Source organism: Canis lupus, chromosome 37 (assembly GCF_048164855.1).
Source record: "Canis lupus baileyi chromosome 37, mCanLup2.hap1, whole genome shotgun sequence".
Taxonomy (NCBI): Eukaryota; Metazoa; Chordata; class Mammalia; order Carnivora; family Canidae; genus Canis; species Canis lupus.
The window spans coordinates 19,498,856-19,523,394 of NC_132874.1; the positions used below are offsets into that span (position 1 = coordinate 19,498,856).

The 24,539-nt window shown below is 42.4% G+C and overlaps 1 long non-coding RNA gene across 2 annotated transcripts; it reads left to right on the top strand.

The window, feature by feature from the left end:
- Nucleotides 1–228: 228 nt before the first annotated feature.
- On the top strand, nt 229–24,187 carry LOC140626043 (uncharacterized). 2 transcript variants are annotated; one of them, XR_012025289.1, is made up of 3 exons: nt 229–729; nt 22,447–22,567; nt 22,750–24,187. It is a non-coding gene; the product is annotated as an uncharacterized lncRNA (long non-coding RNA). The 2 variants fall into 2 exon arrangements; XR_012025290.1 differs by having other exon boundaries at nt 230–729; nt 23,078–24,187.
- The last annotated feature ends 352 nt before the right edge of the window (nt 24,188–24,539 follow it).

Here is a 24,539-nt window from a genome sequence, read left to right on the forward strand (position 1 = left end):
GTGGCTCAGTCGGTTAAGCGTTCAACTCTTGGTTTCAGCTCAGGTCATGATCTCAGGGTCATGAGATCGAGCCCTGTGTTGGGCTCTGCGCTCAGCTGGGAGTCTTCCTGAAATTCTTTCTCTCTCTCTCCCACTACCTTCTGCCTTTCCAAAATAAATAAATAAATCGTAAAAAAAAAAAAAAAAAAAAAAAGGTAAAAGGCAGGAGACTCTGGCATTAGCCTGACTCAGGCCTAGATCTCACTGCCGGTTCTAGTCAGGCGTCAGGTTATCTAACCTCTGCATGTCTGGTCTCCTCGTCTGCAGAGTGGAGAAACGAGTATCTACATCATAATGAGGTTAGAATGCACTGGTCTATCAACAGGGCTGAAAAACAGTAGCTGGTGTCAATAATAAGCTATGAACGCACAAGCCAGGTTACGCTGCGGAAAAAGCGTTCTGGATCTCAATGGCTTTCGAGGTTGTCTCCACATATTTACATGCTATGTCCATTGCGAGTGAGCTATGGCTCTGCTTCACGGCCTCCTGCCTTGGGATTCAGGCTGACAGAGAAGCTTCTATCTGGAACACTGGAGCAGAGGGAAAAGAGAGCTTGGCAAAGCCCAAACTGGCTCTTAGAGCTGGACGTGACACACATTACTTGTCACCTTCCATTGGCCAAATCAGGTCGCATGGCCAAGCCCAACATGATTAGGAAGAGAAACTCTTACTCTCCCCTAAGCAGACGCAGTGAGTATTTTTGAACTCTATTACAGTTTGCCACAATACATATGCAAAACAACCTTCGGAAGTGCTAGAAAGTGTGCTACAGAAAAGACACGTAGATGTTGAATAAACATGAATGTGGAGTGTGCTTTCAGGCTTAATTGCTTCCAGCATAAACGATTCTTTCAGAATTTTCTGAGAAAGGCTTGTCATTGTCACTCTCTTGTCAGGTTTATATAAAACCAAAGATTACAGTACATACACTCCCAACAGCTGTCAAATACACAGAGTTCTATGAAAGCCAAGCTTCTGCTTATCTTCTTGAAGGCTTTCAGAGGCAAACACTGATCAAAGCAAACAGCTCCTTTTTGTCAGCCACTCTAGGCTTTTAAAATGAATTTGGAGAAATTAATGGCAATGTATGGAGACTCATTAATTTAAACACACACACACACACACGCAACACACTATTGTCAATCCTTTGGATCCTGTATCAGTCAGGGTCCTTTAATTATAAACAACAGGATCCATTCAGGGGGTGGGGGAATCTGGTAACGGCAATTAGGTAGTTGTAGTTCAGAGAATTTCCAAGAGAGTTTTGCACTTAGAAACGATGGCTGAATTACATTGATTACATTGCTGGGCTTTTCCAGTAGAAAATTGACTGCGGCCAACATTGGGCTTGAGGCACTGTTACTAGAACCCCTGCCAAGTTGCCCATGAAAGCCAGACGCCTCCCTTCTCATGTGCTCTGCCCTCTTGCCAGAGAGAATCCTGGGTGACGTCCTTCTCTTTTTAAATTTTAGTTTTTTAAACCATCGTTTCCAAATCAAAATCTCATGCATACACCACCTTCACCAAGTGATTGAATTTTGCATCCCGATACTGAAAAAGTTTATTACAGCATGTGATGCATTATGACATATGACATCATCTATGAAATATCCTTTTATTGGGATGCACATAATGTCTGATTATCTTTATTTCTGTGGTGATAGCAGCTATCAGTAGTTATTGCCCAGATCCATCAATTCACTGGGGGGGTGCAAAGTGGTGATTTTTTTTCTAAAGAATTTTTCTCTAAAAATTCTTTTGTTGAAATAATTTAATAAAGATATGCTCTTCCCCTTATCTACTTCTGCATTACTCCATTGTTCTCATTAAAATAGAAAGGCAGGATAAATGTTTGATTTTTTTCTTTCCCTTTTTAAAATAGTTTTCAAGACCATACATGGATTCTTATTACTCTATCATTCTCTAAAGGTGACTAATTAGTTATAAAATGTATATAATATCATGAATTCATAGATCAAAATATGTTTGATTAAAACCTGAGCACTAGGCTATTTCAAATCAATTGCAGATATCATTTTCAAAGCTTAAGTTTTCCGTCTTTTGCTTAGTGGAGGCCTCTTCGGTTTGGTTCCTGAGTCCTTTTGACGTGACCCTGGTGGTCTTTAATAGTTTCCTTATTGTCTGACATGACAGGCTCATTTTGTGCATTTTGTGCCTCAGACCAGAATCGGTCATTTCTATAAGAAACCTTGGTTTCTTTTAGTGCGAAATGGCATTTCAAGACCACAATCTGGCCACTCATAGTGTCTGTTGCTACTGGATTGGCCATTATTTCTAGGTTTCTTCAGTGGACAAAGCTAGCATATATATGTGTGTATATATATAACTATATGTAACTATATATATAGTTATGTAATATTATATGTGTTTTTAAGACAAAATAGAAGATAGGGTACCTCAGGAGTTTATTTATAACTGGTACTTCCCATTCACATTTATGACTAGGCTTTTCTTAAACTTAACCTTTTGAATGTTTAATCTGTAGGTCCTTTCTTTCATACTGATTATCTTAATTCCCAAATACAGAGGATAATATAATCAGAATATCTTAAAATTACCCATTTATTTTATCTCACATAAAGTCTCAGACTAACAATACTACTACTACCACCACAAGTGGAATTATGAACACTTAGACATCTTTCTCAAAGGTTCTCGTTCCCTCCATTTAAACAGTTGTGCTATACTTTCTACTTGACCTGAACATATAATTGTCAAATACTTTACTCTCTTCCCTTTAAGGCTTACTTAGTCTTAGTTCTAAGACTGTCGGATGCTCTTCACCAATCCTTATGTCAATGTCTCTGGCCATTTTGTTTGTCTGAAGCTTGATCTCTAGCAGATTCTTCAGAAAGGGCTTTGGATGGTAGTGATATTCTTTGATTTCTTGCATGTTAACATTTTGTGCTCTTTATACTTTAAAGCTAGTTTTAAATACATTAATTATTGCATTATTAATACATTATTTTATTTTCTTCTGGCATAAAGTTTTACTGTCAAAAAGTCTGATGAAAAGTTAACCTCCGTGTCATAAAGATCATCACCTGTTCATCTTCAGTGATTTTTTCCTAGAATATATTTTAGTGTCGGTCATTCTGGGGTGCTATTTTTAGCTACTTTGTGTGCTCTTTTAATATGTAGTTTCAATTACTTTTTCCTTTTTCTTGAATAGTTTTTTTCTTAAAGATTTTATTTATTTATTTATGAAAGACACAAAGAGAGAGGCAGAGACTCAGGCAGAGGGTGAAGCAGGCTCCCTGAGAGGAGCCCAATGTGGAACTTGATCCCAGGACCTTGGGATCATGACCTGAGCCTAAGGCAGACGCCCAACCACTGAGCAACCCAGGTGCCCCTTGAATAGTTTTTGAAATAAAGTTTTTAGTGTTTGTTTGTTCTGTTCCTTTGCTTTGGTTTTCTTCTTCAGCAGCTCCTATTATCCTGTGTCGGCTCTTCTTTGCCTGTTTCCATATTTGCTGATCTCTTTCATATCCTCTTTATTTTTCTCAATTTCTTTTTAAATTAATTAACTAATTAATTAATTTTTAGGGAGAGAGAGCAGGGGGTCGGGGGAGAGAGCAAATCCCCAAGCAGACTCCCTGCTGAATGTAGAGCCTGATGTGGGGCTTGATCCCAGGACCCTGAGATCATGACCTAGGCCAAAACCAAGAATCAGGCACTCAATTGACTGTGCCACTTAGGTGCCCCTTTTCCTATTTTATTTTAAAATTTCCTTCTGGGATCCCTGGGTGGCGCAGCGGTTTGGCGCCTGCCTTTGGCCCAGGGCACGATCCTGGAAACCCGGGATCGAATCCCACGTCGGGCTCCCGGTGCATGGAGCCTGCTTCTCCCTCTGCCTGTGTCTCTGCGCCTCTCTCTCTCTCTCTGTGACTATCATAAATAAATAAAAATAAAAAAAATTAAAAAAAAAATAAAATAAAATTTCCTTCTAAAACATTTTTCTATTTCTCTTAAGGCATTAGGTATTGTATTTATTCGTTCCAATTTTCTCTTCATTTCCAAGTTTTGAAATGATGTTTTCTTTTATATACAGTATTTCCAGAGTTCTAGCATCTTATTTCTGAGTTTTTCTTAGTTTTGATTTATGTTGTTCTTTCATGGCTTGTATCCTTAAAAAATTTATTTTATTTTTATTTTTTTATTTTTTTTTTATAGGAGGTTACAGGTTTTACACAAGTCCTTCTGGTGGGTTTTCACGATTTATAGAGATTTTTTAATAGCTTTTTTTAATCTCTTTTTTTTCTTATAATAACTCCACATGGGATTTCATCTTGGTATTTTTGTGTTGTTTATTTAAAAAATCAATTCTCCTGAACCTTTAGAACCAGGCATGATTGACAGTGTTGTTTCTAATTTTTATCTTCTGTTGTTTTTGTGTAATGTTCCTGACTCTGTTCTTCTCCCTCACTTTTAACTGGTTTTCTCTTTCCTTTGTCTCTATCCACTCAGTTTTGATTCCCTGTCCAGAAGCTTCTCCTCTGTGTGGAGGCCTGTCCTGAAAGGGAGCCCCACCTTAACAATTCCAGGAATTCACAGAGGCTTGACTTCTCCAGACCCAGTAGTTCTTACTGAAATACTCTTGTATTTACTCACTATTGGATTAGGCAAAGCCATTCTGGCTTCAGCTGCTGTTCTCAAGTTGTCCCACTGAGCTCTCCTTTACATACCTGTTGGGCTATTTGGGAACTTTCCTACTCGCAAGTCCAGCAGACACCTTTTTCTTCACCCTGCTTTCTCTTAAACAGGTTTTGAGAACATGTAGACCGCGTGACAGTTGATGATCTTGTATTTCACGGTTTGAGGAGGAAATGTTGTCATCTAGTTTTGTTTAAATGTTGTCCATGGAAATTTGGTTTTGCTATCTAGTTGGTTAATCTTTTTATATGAGGATTCAGAGAAATTAAAAAACTATGCCCCTGCCTCCATCTTTCCAGAATTCTCTCTATATGTATTCCTTCTTGGAACTTTTCTTAACATAACTGAATAAATTCTCATGCCAGTGTATGTGATTGGTTGAGATTAAGTCACATGTCTTTGCCCTAGTTACAGAGGAAGCTGGAAAAATAGTTTCTGACTTCTACCTTGGGAACGTGGAACTCGTAAGATTGCAAATGCTCTATCATAGGAAGAATATTGAAAATGCATGAACTATATCCATTATGGATCTACATGTTAGAGCTTGACTTTTACATGGATAAGCCAGGTTGATGCCTTTTGCAATGTCATTTCAAAGGTTTCAAAGGTCTCAGCAGCCTGAAATATTTATCATAATGTTTTGCCAGAAATGAGGGGCATTAGAGTTTTTTAGAGTAAAGATATTGTCTATTAAGGACTCCAAATTTCATTTTAATCATGAGATTATGATATATGGGGATTTCAGTTCAGTTTTTCTGATCAGAGGACTGGGCAACTGTTTTATCTCTTATTTTCTGATCAGAGGACTGGGGAATTGTTTTATCTCACAAACCAATCATCTGAATGACTGGCTTTTTAGATTAATTTAACCATCACGAACTGGTGTGTGTGTGTATAGAGCTTTTGACTCTAGAGCTCAAAGGAAGCACCCCAAATTTACTGTTGTGCCATTTTGGATATGTCTATAGAGTGAGAAGTAGTCACAGTGTGCTACCTCTTTCAGCGCCTTATGTAATATACTGTTGAGCACCATTTTTTGTGATAATACTCAGTTCAATTGATTTTGGTTCTTTTCTGGCATATCCCAACTTGTTCACCTCCCCTATTGGCCTAACATGCTTTGGAGGAAACTCTTACAGCTTATAAATCAAGGCATTTAGGAAACCATCCCCCAGCTTTAACATCTTTACATACCTGCTCATTAATTAAAGAACACAGTTCCTTAACAAAATATTACCAAATTGAATTCAGCAATACATTAAAAGGATCATATACTATGATCAAGTAGGATTTATTCCAGGGATTCAGGGATGGTTCAATATCTGCCAATCAGTCAATGCGATACATCACTTTAACAAACAAAGGATAAAAATCATGATCGTCTAAATAGATTCAGAAAAAGCATCTGACAAAATTCAACATCAATTTATTCTTTTAAAGATTTATTTATTTTAGAGAAAGAAGAGAGAGCATGAGCAAGGAGGAGGCATAGGGAGAGAGAATCTCAAGCAGACTCCACATCCAGTGTAGAGCCTGATGATCTCACGATCCTGGATTTGATCTCACTATCCTTAGATCATGACCTGAGCTGAAATCAAGAGCTGGATGCTTCACTGACTGAGCCACCCAGGTGTCTCTCATCATCAACTTATGATAAAAACTCTCAACAAAGCAGGTATAGAGGGAATGTACTTCAATATAATAAAAACCATATGCGAAAAGCCCACAACTAATGTCATACTGAAGGGGGAAAAGCTGAAAGCTTTCCTTCTAAGATCAGGAACTAGATCATGCCGACTCTGGCCACTTTTATTCAACGTAGTGTTGGAAGTCCTTGCCAGAGTAATTAGGCAAGAAAAAGAAATAAAAGTCATTCAAATGAAAAAGGAAGGACTAAACTATCACTATTTGCAGATGTCATGATATTATATACAAAAAAATCCTGAAGACTGTCAAAAGACTGTTAGAACTAATCAATTCAGTAAAGTTACAGGATACAAAATTAATACACCAAAATCTGTTGCATTTCTATACAGTAAAAATGAACTATCAGAAAGAGAAATTAAGAAAATAATCCCATTTACAATTGCATCAAAAGGAATAACAAAACTAAGAAAAATTTAATCAAGGAGGTAAAAGGTTTGTATACTGAAAAATATAAGACATTATTGAGAGAAATTGAAGAAGACACAAATAGATGGAAAGATATCCCATGGTTATGAATTGGAAGAGTTCATATTGTTAAAATGTCCATACTAGCCAAAAGCAATATACAGGTTCACTGTAATCCCTATAAAAATTCCAGTGGAATTTCTTCACAGAAATAGAACGAACAATTCTAAAATATGTATGGAACCATAAAAGATTCTGAATAGCCAAAATAATCTTGAAAAAGAATAACAAAACTAGGGACATCATGCTCCCTGATTTCCAACTATATTACAAAACTGTAATATTTAAACTGTGATATTGACATAAGAACAGACACGTAGATTAATTGAACAGAATTTAGAGCCCAGAACTCAACCCACACATTTATGGCAAATTAATTTACAACAGCGGAGCCCAAAAGACAGTCTCTTCAATAAATAGTATTAGCAAAGTTGAACAGCTACATGCAAAGGAATGATACTATCTTATGTCACATGCAAAAATTGGCTTAAAATGGGTTAAAGACTTGAAAGCAAGGCCTGAATCCATATAACTCCTAGAAGAAAACATAGGCAGTAGCTCCTTGACATAGTTCTTGGCAATGATTTTAGAATCTGACACCAAAAGCAAAAGCAAGAAAAGCAAAAATAAATAAGTAGGACTATATCAAACCGAAAGCCTTCTGCACAGTCAAGAAAACCATTGACAAAATGAAAAGGCAACCTACTGAATAAGAGAAAATATTTATGAATCATTATCTCACGTAGGGCAAATATCCAAAATATATAAAGAACTCATATAACTCAATGGCAAAGACCCAATCTGATTAAAAAGTGGGCAGAAGATCTGAATAAACATTTTTCCAAAGAAGAATACAGATGGCCAAAAGGTATGTAAAAAGATGCTCACCATCACTAATTACCAGGGAAATACAAATCAACCACAGTGAGATATCACCTCACACCTGTCAGAATGGCTAGTATCAAAAAGACTAGAAATCACAAATGCTGGGGAGGATGTGCAATAAAGGGAACCTTTATGCACTGTTGGTGGGAAGGTAAATTGGGGCAGACAGTATGAAAAACAATATGAAGCTTCCTCAAACAATTAAAAATAGGACCAGCATATGATCCAACAACTCTACTTTTGGGGATTTGTCCAAAGAAAAGGAAAACAATAACTCCAAAAGATATATGCTCCCTCATGTTCTTTGCAGCATTATGTACAGTAGCCAAGACAGGGAAACAGCCTAAGTGTCCATTTTTTAAAGATTAATTTATTTATTTTAGAGTGGGGAGGGGCAGAAAGAGAATCTCAAGCAGACTCCCTGCAGAGCATGGAGCCCAATGTGAGGCTTGAGCTCATGACCCTGAGATCATGACCTCAGCCTAAATCAAGAGTCAGATGCAGGGAATCCCTGGGTGGCTCAGCGGTTTAGCGCCTGCCTTTGGCCCAGGGTGCGAACCTGGCGTCCTGGGATCGAGTCACACATCGGGCTCCCAGCATGGAGCCTGCTTCTCCCTCCTCCTGTGTCTCGCCTATCTCTCTCTCTCTATGTCTATCACAAATAAGTAAATAAATCTTTTAAAAAAAAAAAGAGTCAGATGCTTAACTGACCAATCTACCCAGGGGCCCCCAGCCCCAAGTGTCCATTGATGGATGAATGAATTAGAAAAAAATTGTGATATATATATATATATATAATGAAATGTTATTCAGCCATAAAACAAGAATGACATCTTGCCATTTGCAACAACATGGACAGACTTTGAGGGCATTATGCTAAGTGAAATAACTCACAAAGAGGAAGACAAATAGCATATAATCTCTCTTATATGTGGAATCTAGAAAAAATGTGTGTATACAAATCAAGCTCATCGGTACAGAAAACAGATTAGTGGTTGCCAGAGGAGGGAGGTTGGGGCGGGAGAAATGGGTGAACTGTTTTTGTTTTGTTTTAGTCTTAGTTTAAATTGAATAATAATAATAAAAATACATACACCCTTCAACCCTGCAATTCTGGTCCTGGGTATGGACCCTAAAGAAAGTCTTCCAGATTACCCATGAAGACAGCATCATTCTTTATCTTTACTATCAGTGGGAAATGAATGAGTCAATTGTGATATACTCATATAATGAAACACCAGATAGGAGTTAAAAATGAATAAATGAAAGTTACATGTAACAACCTGGATAAAAGTCAGCAGCATCATTGTGAGTGAAGAAAGCAACCTGCAGAACAATGTGTAGAGCAAGAGGGGTTTAAAGCCTGCAAAGCCATACAACACTTTGTTGATAGATACAGTTGGAGATAGTAATGGAGATACATTCAGGCCTGGGGAATGAGAAGTACTGACTTTAAAACAATGGTTACTCGGGTAGGAAAGGAAATGGAATTAAGAAAGGAAACACAGAGGGAAGACTTTGGATTCTTTTTTTTTTTTTTAAAGCCATGGTGGTAGGTACCATTAAAACAGGAATCTGGCAGGCAGAGGCTTAAAGAGGTGGAGAGGGTCTGTGCTCAGGAAGAGGAGGAAGTGCAGGCCAGTTAGCATATCATGTGTTGGCATCCATTAAGATGATTATATATATATAAATATGGCTTATTGACATGAGGTGTTAGAAACATTTCAAGTAAAAATTAAAAGTACAAAACAATTTTTTACCCCCAATTAATTAATTAAAAGCTTTTATTTATTTATTCATGAGAGATACAGACATAAGCAGAGGGAGAAGCAGGCTCCCTGTGGGGAGTCGATCCCAGGGACTTGATCCCAGGACCCTAGGATCACGACCTGAGCCAAAGGCAGATGCTCAACCACTGAGACACCCAGTTAGCTGTCCCTTTTACCCCCTTTTTATAAGATATATTGTGTGTATATGGGGGAAATTGGAAAAGAATACACCAAAATGGTAATTGTGCTTACCTCTGGGTAGAAGGATCATAGAAGAGTTTTTATTTTCTTCTTTATGTTTGTCTGTATTTTCTATTGTTTCTAAAACAAATATGAACTTCTTATGTCATAAATTCTTGAAGATTAAAAAAAAACACCTCATTCCTTCAGAAAACCCTCCCTCATCCACTATTGTTCCCTTGCCGTACTGCTGTGAGGGTCTGAAAGCACGGAAAGTGACATGATTTTAGGTGGTTTAATGCAAATTAAATATGTCTTAGTTCCATAAGTATATGTTTATTTTAACATATATTACAAAAATAAATTATTTTCAACAAATGGTCCTGAAACAACTGAACATCCACAACCAAAAAAAAAAAAAAAAAAAAAAAGAATCTGGACACAAACCTTATATTCCTCCAAAATGAGCTCCAAATGGATCATAGACATTTAGTGAAACAGGAAACTATAAAACTCCTAGAAGATCACAGGAGAAAAATATTTCAGCACATCCAACCCAAGATTCAGTTAATATTCAAATTAAAAAAAATAAAAGAGGTTCCTGCAGGGCAGGGGAAGAAGATTGTCTTTTCAACAAACAGTGTTGGGTCTTGCAGGATCTCTACACTGAAAAATGTGATTTAGATCCCTGCTTGGCCCTACAAAGAGATCCTAAGTGTTAAAGATAAAACAATAAAGCGTCTAGATGATAAACAAACCCCCCAAAAAAGAACTCTGTTCTCTTCCATTCTTTGGCTTCGAGGTCATGCGGGGATTGAATCAGCATGCAGCAGGAGTTGACAAATTCACAATGTACGACACTGGTCTGATCTTTTCAGTAAATGGACTCCTCGTTTCTGTCCCAGCCAAGGGTTCCTGGTAGGATATGTTATTTATAGCATGACATACAAATGCCTGGCAGGACAGCGTGGGCAATGGAACATGACAAATGGAGGTGTCTCCTCGGGGAGGGAAGCTTCCTTGAGCATTGCCTTGTTTCCTGTTTTTGCTGCTATATTTGCTGAGAGTGTCTGAAGCGTATCATGTAATGGGGGCCTTGACTGAAGACTTCTACCCAGACAAGCCAGGCCTACCCCCGACTACTTTCTAAGGAGATGCCGGGTGACTGGCCTAGAAAGCCTGCTGATTAGAGACCATTGCTGCTTCCGAGGGCAAATGCAACTGACCAGTAGCATGAAAAACCCTACCAGGTAGCGGGCGCTGACTGAGTCAGGCTGGTCCCACACACGTACCCAAGCACATCGTGCAGCAAGCACCATTATCTTTGGTCTAGAGGGGAGGATTTTTAAATTCAGAGAGATTAAATTCTCCAAGTTCATGAGTGTGTGTGTGATCTGTAATCTGCACTATCGTTAACATCATGAAATTCTGAATAATTTTTTAACTAATTAACTAATTTTAATTTTTTTTTTAAATTGAGCAATGGTCAAGTTTATTGAATGATAGAGGACAAAGCTCCCAAAGACGGAGGGGCCCCAAGATTATGGGTTGCCCCTGCATAATTTTTTTTTAACAGAAAGTCTTACATTTTCTTTTGTAGTGGATCCCAGAAATTAGGCAACTTTTCTTGTCCAAAACCACTAATGCTTGGACTTATCACATGCCTGTGTCTCTTTTTATGGCGGTCATGACTGCCCTCAACCTTGCAGTGCTGGTTGGGTAGCTCTGCTATGGGATGAGGAGCTGAGTGGTGTTTCTTGGATCAGGAGGAGGAGGAGTGGCTATAGGTGGAAGAAGGTGGTAGAAGGAGCTCCCCCCTCGGTGCTGGCTTTGCCCCTCTTGTTCACCTCTGTCCCCTCTTCTCTTCCTCCCCGTTCGGCTAGTCTTCACCGTACTCCCAAAGGAGTGCTGGAATTGGAGCCCAGGTCTCCTGATTCCCACGCCCACACTCTCGTTGCTAGCTCTACGTGTGCACAGACAGGTGTCCTTCTCAGTTCCAAATGTTTCAGCAAGTCTGATGAGGTCGGATTCACACCACCCACATCAACATTTTGAGTTCTGGCTGGACTGAGTGGTGTTTGGCGGGGATGAATCTCCAGCTTCTCTGTCTGGTCCGTGACTGCTTTCCGAACTCCTTCCAATGTTTCTTCTGAACACCAGCCAGACAGGTGCAGCTAAAGTCCAGTGGGCGCCTCAAGCCCTCCTCACTCTCACAGCTTACCTTTCTTCCCACAGCTGTGATCTTGTTAAACAAGTTATCTCTGGGCCAAGCGCTCTAGCCGAGTGGCTGAAAGTTGTCTCCAGCTCTTTCCCTTTTCTTATTCTGGATGTTGCTAAATCTACAGATTTTTGTTTTCTGCCAGAAAAGCCTCATCCCTTTCACTACCACCTTAGTGTGTTCCTCAGATACCTCCTGGATTTTACAACCATGCTAACTGGGCACACACACACTCTCTCTCTGTGTCTCTGTCTTTTTTTAGTTAGTAACACATGATAATTATATTTACAAAATTCAAGTGCTGCGTTAAAAAGGGGAAAACTTTATGATCTTATTTTTTATTTTTAATGGAAGTATAATTGACATATGATATTATGTTAGTTTGTGTACAACATAACGATTCAATATTTGTCTACACCGTGGAACAATCACCACAATTTTCTAGTTAACATGCGTTACCTTATGCAGGGTCACTGGTCTCTTTGCCCTATCACTGGCCCCTTCCAGGCCACCCTTCATACTGCTGCAGCATTTTCTAATGATAAAACCATTTCGATCATTCACTCTCCCTCTCAGGCTCCCTACTGGTCACTGGATGAAGTCCAAATGCCTCTCACTGTCTGGCTCATTGTGTCTTCATTTCATCTTTTGTTTCTCTCCTGTGCTCCATGCACCAGCTGCCCTGGGTTCCCTGTTGTTGTTCAATAAAAGTATCCTTTGGGCCTCTCTTTGCAAATGTTTCTGCCTGGAATTTTTCATCTTGCCCTTCCCCATCCTCTTAGTGGTACATGCATTCTCCACATCTCAGCTCTAATGTCGCTGGTGCTGGTGAGACTTTCCAGATCCCCATTTACCCCCTTCCCTACCTCTCTCTTCTTATTCACACCTTATCACACTATCTTGGAAGCATTTGGCCATGCATCTACCTATCAGTGGTAGGAAGGCAGGAGTAATAGTTACTCCTCTTTGTATTTCCAGGGACCGGCACAATGCCAGGCACATAGGCAGGACTGATGAGATATACTATGTGCGTGTGAATGAACCTTGGGTGATTGTATTCTATTTATTTATTTCAGAGAGAGAGAGAGAAAGAGAGAGCAGGCAGGGAGGAGCAGAGGGTGAGGAGAGAGAGAATCCCAAGCAGGCTCCATGCTCAGTGCGGAGCCTGATGTGGGGTTCAATCTTACGACGCTGAGATCATGACCTGAACTGAAACCCAGAGTCAGACACTTAACAACTGAGCCACCCAGGGCTCCCTGATTGTATTATTTTTAAAAACTATTTTGATTTTTGAATTTTTAAACAGGTAATTGACATGGTATGTGTTACTTTTGGTTTAGAAAAAACACTATCAATAAATGTGTTCTAAAAAATACTTTAAAAATGGTGTATATTTAATAAACAATAAAATGTGCATATCTGAAATGTTTAGGTTGATACATTTGATAATTGGTATATACTGTGTGAGCACCCCCAACCAAGACAGCATTTCAGTCACCTCAGAGAGTCTCTTCATGTCCTCTTTCCAGTCAAAGAAAGACCCATTGCCCTTTAGAATGACTCACTTTTTGACTTCTGTCATCATAGGTTAACTTTGTCTGTTCTCGAATTTCATATAAATGAAATCATGCAGCATGAGCTCTTCTGTGGCTGTCTTTCCTCCCATGTCATAATGCTTTTGAGACTGGCCCCCTTAGCAGTGGTTTATTCCTTTCATTACTCAGAAGTATTCCAACGTAGGACAATTCTCCAAGTAGGAGTGAATGACCTTGAATATCTGAGAGGCATTGAGCCACCCCATGAACGTGGAAGGTGGCATCATGAGAGCAGAACATTGACTCTTATCAGGGATCCTCAAGGTCTACCATAGATCTACCCTCAAGGTCATCTACCATAGGTAAATGACCACCAGACTGATGAGCCTTTCTTTTTATTGCTATATTCTCTCTCTTGCCATTAGCTTGATGGTCGACTCATCTTTCTGCTCACATTGTGCCCATTTGTGGCATTTCTGCTGCTGATTCCTGGGTTCTGTGTTGCAATGGAACATAGATCAACCAACCATCTGAGAATCAGCCTCTAAGGAATGGTCTGGCAGGAGCTGTTTTATGAGGGACTGTAATAATTGATTTTGGCTCCCTCTGAGATCTTTTATTTCCCTCCCTATTTCTAGTTTCTCAGCTATGTTCCAGATGTTGGAATTGTTCCTGGATACCCTCTGGTACAGTTTGGGTCTCTGGGCTCCAGATTCCTCTCTGCTCTGAGCACAGAGGTCCTGTGCTCTCTGTCTTGGATCTCTATTTACCAACTCCAACCTGTGTGCCTTCCATGGACCACCTATGACCCTCTTGCCAAGGATTCTCAACACTGACCCCAACCGCTTATCTGAATCTTGAGTGTGTGTTCCTGAGCCCAGTTTTGCGTCACAGACCCTGACCTCATCGCTTATCATACTACATATACCCCCTTGCCACGGACATCTTTCAAAGGGATACTACATAGATGCCAGGTTATGAACACTGGAAACAGCCAAGGGCACCTTTATTCATCACGCCTGCCCGCTGCCCCTCCTAACATGACATTGACTGGATGCTCACACAAATACAGAATACTTAAAAACTCTCACTATGGAACTATGAAGAAGGTGATAGTGTCTCTGTCTTAGTACAAATGTGGTAGTAATTAGTACAGAAAAATGAAATAACCACAAAGACTCCCCCCAACACACACATACACCAAGGTTATGTTTTCTGTAATAGACTCCCAGTCTCACATCATTTAATAGGGTGATCAACCATCCCAGCTTGTCCAGGACTTTCCCAAGTTTTTTTTTTTTTTCAAGATTGTATTTATTTATTCATGAGAGACACACAGAGCAAGGCAGAGACGTAGGCAGAGGGAGAAGTATGCTCCCTGTGGGGAGCCCAATGCAAGACTCAATCCCAGGACTCTGGGATCATGCCGAGCTGAAGGCAGACACTCAACCACTGAGCCACCCAGGTACCCCTCTTCCAAGTTTTAACACTGAAATTCCTGCATCTTGGGACATTCCATAGTTGTAGGCACATCAAGATGGTTGGTTTACCTAAAACTTAAAAGCGACTTTGGAAACATCACCTGTTTTATTCAGAAGAATCTGTTGCATTTAGTTTTTTTTTTTAATGGTTTAATTTTTATTTTATTTTTTTATTTTTTTATTCATGATAGGCACACAGTGAGAGAGAGAGGCAGAGACATAGGCAGAAGGAGAAGCAGGCTCCATACACTGGGAGCCCGACATGGGACTCGATCCCGGGTCCCCAGGATCGTGCTCTGGGCCAAAGGCAGGCGCCAAACCGCTGCGCCACCCAGGGATCCCTGTTGCATTTAGTTTACTCGATGATGTTGTCATCTCAAAGAGCAGTTATTAACCCCAAAGAGATAAACTTTTAGAGACAATTTTTGTAGAGCATGCCCATCTCTAGTATTAGCTAATGGCACGTTTGTTTCTTCAGTGTTCCAGCATTTGGTATAGGCCAGAGTGAGGACGAGTACACAGGGCTTACCTCTGTGGATGAGAGCAGGGATTCATGTGCTTATGTCTGGAATCGAACACATTGTCAGATCACTACTGCACTCTGTTCTGGACGGTATGATTACACAATAGTGTACTATGGGAGGGGACATTTACTCTATCTTCCCATACTCAGGAACTGCCAACTTCTGGGAACTCTTCATTCTGGAAAATCTAGAAAAAAGCAAAAACAAGGAGAAGGACTGTCCTCAACACTTCTCATAGAGGAGTGCATGCCCCCGATGGTGGAGAAGGTGGCATCCTGACTGCAACAGTGGGGATTTATAGCACTTTGTTTTCTGGGATTTCTTTTTGACCTTGGGAGAAGGACATTGTTATGTCACTGAGATTTAGGCAGTTAGCAATAAAATAGTTTCTTCTCAGCATATATCTGAGATTCAGGGAAAACTTATTTTTTTAAAGATTTTATTTATGTATTCATGAGAGACACAGAGACATAGGCGAAGGGAGAAGCAGGCTCCCTGGGGGGAACCTGATGCGGGACTCGATCCCAGGACCCCAGGATCACGATCTAAACCAAAGGCAGACACTCAACCGCTGAGCCACCCACATGTCCCTCAGGGAAAACTTTTAAAAACAAATCTGAACTGTTGTGATCAGGCAAAGCTGCAGAGCAAAGTCGGACTTGCATCCAGGAGCGAATGGCTGAGGCTGCGGAAGTGGGCTATAAAGACATGAAAATTAGAATTCCTTTTTAGGCAGAAAGGGATATGTTCTCAAGAGTGTTGGAGACCAATGTCTCAGAGGAGAGCAAGTTCAGTGCGGGCTACCAGGCTTTGGGAGAGAAGGGGTCACCTAAATTAGATCCAGAAGGAAAAGCAGTATATGAGCGAATGTGAATGGCAGGAAAGTGAAATACACTTTTTTTTTTTTAATTTTTATTTATTTACGATAGTCACACAGAGAGAGAGCTAGAGAGAGAGGCAGAGACATAGGCAGAAGCAGAAGCAGGCTCCATGCACTGGGAACCCGACATGGGACCCGATCCCGGGTCTCCAGGACTGCGCCCTGAGCCAAAGGCAGGCGCTAAACCGCTGCGCCACCCAGGGATCCCCTGAAATACACTTTGGACACGTGTGCACACACACACATTTCTGTCTTCCAAGGCCACATGCTTTTCTCTCTATGAGGGGCCTCTTGTGTTTGGACTTAGCCCCAACAAAGTGTCTTAGAAAGTACAACATATATATGGTTTTAACTGAACCAGTGACATTCTTTACTTCTGTTAAGGACTCCGGAGTCCTGCAGCCCTGGATTTGAATTCTAGTCTTGCCACTTAGCAGTTTTGTGTCCCCAGGCGAATTGTAGTTCCCCCAACACCCAGCTTCCTCCTCTGTACAATGGGGTGACACCTGCCTTGTCTGTGTCCAGGTTTGTGGTGAGGGTTAAAAATGAGAATGTGCATGAAAGTGCTTTGAAAGCGGTAGACTTCTATGCAAATGGGGTAGAAGTTGTTTTGGACTGAATTATGTTCTCTAAGTCTTTTTTTTTTTTTTTAATGTTCTCTAAGTCTTATCTTGAAGTCGTAAGTCCCAATATGACTGTATTTGGACATAGGACCTTTAAGGAGGTGATTAACGTTAAATGAGGTCATAAGGGTGGGCCCTAATTCCATGGGACTGGTGTCCTTGTAAGAAGAGGGAGAACCACCAGAGATCTCTCACCCCCTGTGTTTCTGTAGAAACACAGAGAAAAGCAATATAAGCACAGAGTAGGAAGGTGGCCATCTGCAAGCCAGGAAGAGAGGTCTCATGGGAAACCAACCCGGATGGCACCTTGCTCTTGACTTCTAGAACTACAGAAAAAGTAAATGTCTGTCGTGTAAGTCATCCAGTCTGTGGTATTTTGTATGGCAGCCCTAGCAGACTAGTACAGAAAAAAATCAATGTTTATATAGCAATGTAAAACTTACAGAATGCTTTCGTGAGCATCTTCCTGTTTAAGATATTTATTTTTTTTGTGGAAAGGGTAACAAAATCCTATCAAGCAGCATGTAGAAATTTGTTTTAATTAAGTGCACACTTTTTTTTTTTTTTTTCCATCATGAAGTGTTGAGAATAGGTTTGGGTCTTGTCTTCCCACTGCTTTGCATTCTAGAAGCAGGTGGAAATGTCTGACAGTTAAGTAGAACAGCTAAAAGTACAGAATGATTGGTATTCTTTGGAAAAAAACTCCTCGCACTTCTCACCCTAAATCTCCCCATCCCTTCTCCCTTTATGTTATTACAGTTTCTGGGGCCTATATAAACTTTTTTCCCCCTCAGCTGTGATAAGTGGTGTCCAATACTGGTTGAAGATAAGAGGCTACCATTTTGTGGAGAGGATTCTGAGAAACACAAATGCCCTCCTTCCTTCCTGCAACCCTGAATTATTGGGCCACTAAGTCACGGACACAATTGTTATGTTCTGCTCCCAGTTTGTTGTTCTCAGTGGCTGGTATGAGTTCATCTGTCTTTCTGCCTCTCCTCTTGGCTCCCTGCTAACCCCTTTCCTCTCCTAGCTCTATGCTGACACCCCACCTTTCCCTTGTAATTTTAACAATCGGAGTCAAGAGGGACCGTCTCATAGTGCGTTAACCCAGAAAGGCCTTGGAAAGCTAGGAAGAAAGCATCCCCTTTGTCCTGGTAGTAGTATTTCCTAGGCACTCAAGCACTTTGGCTTATCTCAGGCCTGCTGGGGTTACTAATTCAGTGATGGAAAATGAGCCCTCCTCTGGTCTTTTCTCTTTCCGTTATGAAATATGTTAATCTTGCCTAGCTGGGGTAAGATCTCATCCTCTTTTTGAGCATCAACCCGTTACCTTTGAGAGTGATGGTTTTAAAGGTCTGGTGGGAAGGATCAGGGCCAGTGTGGCCACAGGCCTGAAGGGTTATGTGGGTTGGTCTCAATGGGAGGATTGCCCTCAGGGTAGGCACCACTTATCCTCTCTCTCTCTTCATTGTGGTAAAATATACATACACAAAATTTACCATCTTAATAATTTTTAAGTGTATGTTTTGGGGGCTTTCAGTACATTTAGTCTTGTGTAACCATCGCTACCACTGTCCCCAGAAAGTTTTCATCTTCCTGGACTGAAACTCTGCCCTCATTAAACGCTGACTCCCCCTCTAGCGTTTGGCCACCACCATTCTACTTTCTGTCTCCATGAATTTGAAAGTTTCACTATTTTAGGCATTTCCTATAAGTGGAAAAAGGACAATCCGTGTCCTTTTGTGTCTGGCTTGTTTCATTGAGCATAATGTTCTTCAGTTTCATCCATGAGGTAGGGTGTGTCAGAAATTCCTTCTCTTTTCAGGTTGAATGACGTTCCATCGTATGTGTATGTCACATTTTGTTTACCCATTCATCTGTGGATGGGCACTCGGGTTGTTTCCATCTTTCGGCTGTCGTGAGTAATGCTACTGTAAATATTGGTGTACGAACATCTGTATGAGTGTTTGAGTCCCTGCTTTCAATTCTTTTGGGTAGATACCCAACAGTGGAATTGCTGGGTCATAAGGTAATTCTATATTTAACCTTTTAGGGAACTATCAAACTTTTCCCTAGTGGCTGAACCATTTTATATGCTTACCAGCAAGAGTAGGCATCTTTGTCATGGGTGCAGTGATTTATTTGACACCTTCAGATGCTCAATTAAATCTGTAATCAAATGTCAGATACACATTCTAAAAGTATGACAGCACATGGACCATTATGCAGCATAAAAAGATGTATTTTCTTCATGTTTTCACATCCAACCTCATAGGAAGTCAATAGCTTTGGGTTTAGAAAGTCTAACAGGTAAAAATATTTGATTAAAGACAACCAAAGTCTTCATGCTCTATTGAAAGTGAACTTCCCTTCTGATAAAGAAGGACCATGTCCTTACGCCCAAACGTGACAGGCCATTTACATACCCAGGGATAAAATCTATTTCCTGATTTATTCCACAAGAGCTTGTTGAACTTTTTAGGGAAAATTCTTCCTAAATCTAAATTTTTTCTCTTTGTGCTTGAAATCACAGAAGTATGTATCCTTTTTCTTTGACTTAAAATTCTATCAACTGTTGCAGGCATTTGGAGAGTAGCATATAGAAGATGCTCAGTAAGTGTTTTCTGGAATGAAACAGATGCTTTCTGATTAGGTTTGACAACCAGTGGTGTATCAGCTACTCTCCCCCACCACAAATCTGGCTAGAGTGCGGGGAGGGAGAACTAACTTCCATGTGTTGTTTTAGATTTTGAAGTGTGATTGCTGTAGTATTTGCCAGTGACAAGCAGAACATGAGTCTTTACAGGGACTCTGCTTTGCCCATAGCACTGACTGTGCTTGTGGTCCAATTAAGCAGCCGACTCTCCTCCTGGACTAGAAGCTCTTCAAGGCAGATGAGCTGGAGGGAGGCTGGTCCTCTCAGCCTGAGCCCTGGGAAGGCCCAGACCCTGAAAGGGACCCTTCCGTATCTTGACAAGATAGCCTAGAAGCCAGCAGGAGAGGACTGAAGACCCGTGAGGAATGAACACGAATCCTGGGCTTGCTGGTGAGAAGGAACAGGGGAGGCCCTTCTCACCCCTGCTGCCACCCCTGGGCATTGGGCACTGGGCTTGTTCTCCATGCAACCCTGTTGCTCTGGTGCAACCTTGCTCATTTAAGATCTTAATCCACAGGGGATATTATTATCTGATCCAGTCTTCCTGTGCAACACTATCGAACACAATAGTCACATGGCCACATCAATCTCTTGCTAACACATCACGTACATTCGTCTTGAAAGGCTCGTGGTGGCCTGTGGTGGTTACCATATGAGCCTAGAGTTCTGTGATGAAGCTGCATTCCTCAGGGAGGAGACCATGTGGTCCCGCTCATTACCCTTCTATGAGCTCTCATGTGGGCTGCTCCGAGTCAGCAGTCACCCTGAGGCTCTTAACACACACACGTTTGGCACGGACCTCTCGATTCCTTTGCAAACAGAACAGGAAATCCATGTGCGGCCAAGTCGAGGGGGGTCCATGGTCTCCAACTGGCTTCTCTGGTATTGAATCCGTTTTTCTTTTTCTGATAGCCCGTTGACTTCGCATTTTGATATTAATGTATTTTCTTACTGTGAGTCCCACTCCTCCAGCAGGCTGAACGGCTGCCCAGCTCTTGGATAAAGAGCCTTCCGACAGTGATGAGGGTGTGTGGGTGCCCGCACCTTGAGCATCCTTTGGGGTGGCATCCGGGAAACGCTTGGTTGAGCTGGGTAGGACCAAACCAGATTTTCAGAAATATTTTCCTTGTCTTTTCACACATTTGCTTTTCTACCAACTGACTTTCATTAGCTTTCTGGAATCTGGGTGGGAAAGTTAGCTGCGTGGAGGAGCTCTGCTTGAGGGAGGTTTTGCCTTTTTCTTTCCACACCTTTTATACCTTACTTTTCACTGCTTTGTGGCCGAGCAGGAGGGTAATAACTCGGAGGTTCTGAGGGCTCTTTCCTTTTTTACGACGTCTCCAAGAATTTATTCTTCTGATTGATGTTCCTTCCTCTACTTCTTCACTTTTCGGAAGGCAGCCCATGTACCGAGAGTGCATATATATATATATTTTTTTTTTTTGGGGGGGGTGGGATTAGTTAAGAGTAATCGTTGATGTTTAAAATACTCTTTTGACCTTGATGTACTGGTTTGCCAGCAAATTTTATTGTGTAAGCTGAAGCAAAAACAATGCATGTCTACATTCTTCTTCTCTGCGATACTTAGCATACTGTGGTATTTATATGTCAAATGCCACTAATGGTAGTGTAAATAAGAGATTATGTGACTCGGGGGGGGGGTAGGCATTATTCTCAGTGCATTGTACAATGCTTTCTGGCCTGGATCAGACTTGGGTACTTTCCTTTTGCCTGTTACTCCCTGAGCCCTTGCGGTCATACCATGTTCCAGTGGCATAAGGAGAAGAAGAAGACAAATTCTATGCCCTCAAGAAGCTTGGGGAAGAGGCTAAGATGTGAATAGTAACATGCAATGTGACCATTGTTACTGTACATATTCAGACCAGATTTGGGGAGACTGCTTGTCTCCCTTTCACAGAGGAAAGGAGAGTGTTCGGGAAGGAGGGCAAATGAGAATTGAGCTGAATCTAGACCAGGCTTTCTCATCCTTGCAACTGTTGACTTGGAGCAGATCCTTCTTTGTTGTCCTGTGCATGGTGGGATATGGAGACTGGCCGCTATACTAGGTGACAGTGATAGCAACTCTCTTCTCTCCAGCTTGTGTCAATAAACAAATGCCTCGAGACACAGCCAGCTGTCCGCTGAGGGACAAGGTCGAGCTTCACTGAGTCAGTCACTTGTGGAATCAGAAAAAAAAAAAAAAGGGCTTCCCATGCAGAGGCACAGAGGTTGGAGAGAGCCTGTCCCATCTGGGCACCGCTAGTGCTTCAGAAGTGGGTGGAATTCAGTATTACCTGGAGACTAAAAGATAAATGGGCCTTTTGAAAGTCTTATGTGCAGAGCACTAACCACTTAGGTGCAGGGAACAGCACTATACCATCAGCTAGAGGTGTTACTGGGTAGCCTACCATGGGTGTCATTAACAATATGCACCATCTGGCAGCTTCCTGCTATAACTAATTTGTCTTTTTTGTTGTTGTTTTAAAGATTTTATTTATTTATTTTGACAGAGAGAGAGAGAAAGAGAGAGAGCATAAGCAGGGGAGCAGTAGGTAGAGAAACAGGGAGAGCAGGCTCCTGGCTAAGCAGAGCACCCAATGCAGGGCTCGAACCCAGGACTTTGGGATCATGACCTGAGCCAAAGGCAGATGCTTAACCAACTGAGCCACCCAGGCGCCCCTAGTCTTGCTAAGTACACTCTAAGCTTTAAAAATCCTTATTTTAAAATGCTACACTCTTAAATTTGGTGCCCTGGGGCAAAGCTAAGGTTTTTTTTTTCTCTCTCTCTTTCTTAACGGTCACGCTTGGAGGGAGAGCTTCAGGTGTACTCGCTAGGAGCCAGTGTGGAAGGTCGCAGGAGAAGACCCTTGTCATAGCAAGACAACCTGCTGTGAAAGTTGGAGAGCACCAAGACTGCAGTCTGGAGACCAGGTAAAAGGCAACAGAAACATAAAGACCTGAAACACAGACACGATGCTCCCAGGCTGGAGAGGAAGCAGGCTGGTGAGCCAATAGAAGGCCTAACTGGCCGGGCTTGCACAGGAGCCTGGGTCGGGGAAGGGGCGGTGCAGGATGAGCCCAGGTTGCCCGGTTTGGGTGTCTCCCTTTTGTAGGTGCCCAGAGATGGGAGCTAAGGGAAGAGCCAGTGCAGGTACGTACAGGGAGGTGACAACGCTGGCTGGAGTCACTAGTCAGGACAGCGGGGAAATGATCTCTCAGACCACTGGAATCTGGGGCTGGGGAAAGAGGACCAGGCTGCAGATACCTATTTGTGAGTCACTGTGTACCAAGGTGTACCAAGGTGGTGGTTGTGTACCAAGGTGGTGTACCAAGGTGGTGGTTGGAGCTGCAGGTGAGACTGCCTGGGGGGCTGGGGGTGCAGAGAGAGTGGAGACCCTTGGACGGAATCCTGTTTTCTGTTCCTTGCAAATCTTGCTCTAGGGCTCTTCTGCCACCGCTTGCAGCCCCCAGAGTGTCTCCCAACCACTCCTCCTTTGAAGTAAAAACCACTGGCTAAACAGTCACCAGACCGGAGATGTTTTGGGTTCTGACAACTCCCTGTATTTCTGGTAGCTTCCACGTGTCTCGCTCTTATCTTCCTGACTCCAACCGTAAGCTCACTCAGGCTGGGGCTCTATTTTTGTATCCTCTCCCCCACCTTACTCTATATCAGTTCCATCCAGTAACAATCCGCCCTCTGAGGGCTGTAGGATCCCTCATTGAAGATCCTGGGTCCAGCCGAAGAACACGGTGTCGGAGGACAAAGTTCAGTTCTCCTCCGAGAGCCCTGCACCTGTGTCCCTCCTGCCAGCACCTGGGGCCCAGGACTGACTCACCGAGTCAACATCTCTCGCATCTGCTTGGTGGATTCCCAAACCCTGACACCACGTGAAGCCCTTGGAAGACTCGTGGTTTATTTTACTAAAAATAAGCTGGATATTGAAGCAGCAAGTTGAAAAGCAAAGCAACGGGGTCATTGTTTATTTTGGGAGAAATATAAAAATTCTGTTAATGCCGTGTGATTGGTGATCAGCACCAGAAGGACCAATGAGGGGCCCTTAGTAAACCGGGCCGCCGGAAGGACTGCGCAGAGGTATCGTAAACCCCGCCGGGGGTTATCTGCCAAGGAGGGTGCAGCTTATCACCATGGATGTTTTTGCCAGGCAGCTCGTGCACTTTAACCTGCTGTTGCAACTGGGGTCACGCGCAGGAGCCACAGGATCTGGGCCCCCCCGTGCGGCCAAGCCAGACCGGGGCCTGGTGTCAGCTGCGTGCTCCGACCTGCCGGCGAGGCGCAGGCTGGAGAGGGGTGGCAGCGCCCAGCGGGCTGCTGTGACGCCAGTGGGAGATGCGGTCCAGGCGGAGCCAGGCTTCTCCCCTGCAGAAAGGGGAGGCCAGGGTCGAGGCCTTGGTCTCCCCTGGAGGGAAATGGCGTAGCACAGTCCAGGGCAGTGACACCCCATTTCTTGACCTACCCACCTGTGTGTTCTGTGTATGCCCAGAGTGCTGGGCCCTGGGCTGCTCTGCATCTCGCCCAGGCTGCCGGTTTAATAAATGTGTGAATCAGAAAGTGTGATTAGCCAGCAGCACCCGCAAGCACGGGGCACCCAGGCGTGTTGCAGCTCAACAGGAGCTGCCGCGCTTCCAGCCACCTGGAAGCCGGGGCTTGGTTTCAGGCTGGGGCCCGCGCTGGGGTGCCATCTCCCCAGATCCCACAACCAGGGGGATGGCGGGGGGTGGAGAGTGTCTCTCCTGTGACTCCCGGGGGGTCCAGCCTTCCTGAGAGTATCAGAGCTGAGAGAATGAACGTGCCCCTGCAGGAATGCCCCAGGCTGCCTTGGCGCGGCCACACTCATTTTCAGCTTAAAGGCATCGAGAGAAACAAACAGTGGGGCGAGCTTCC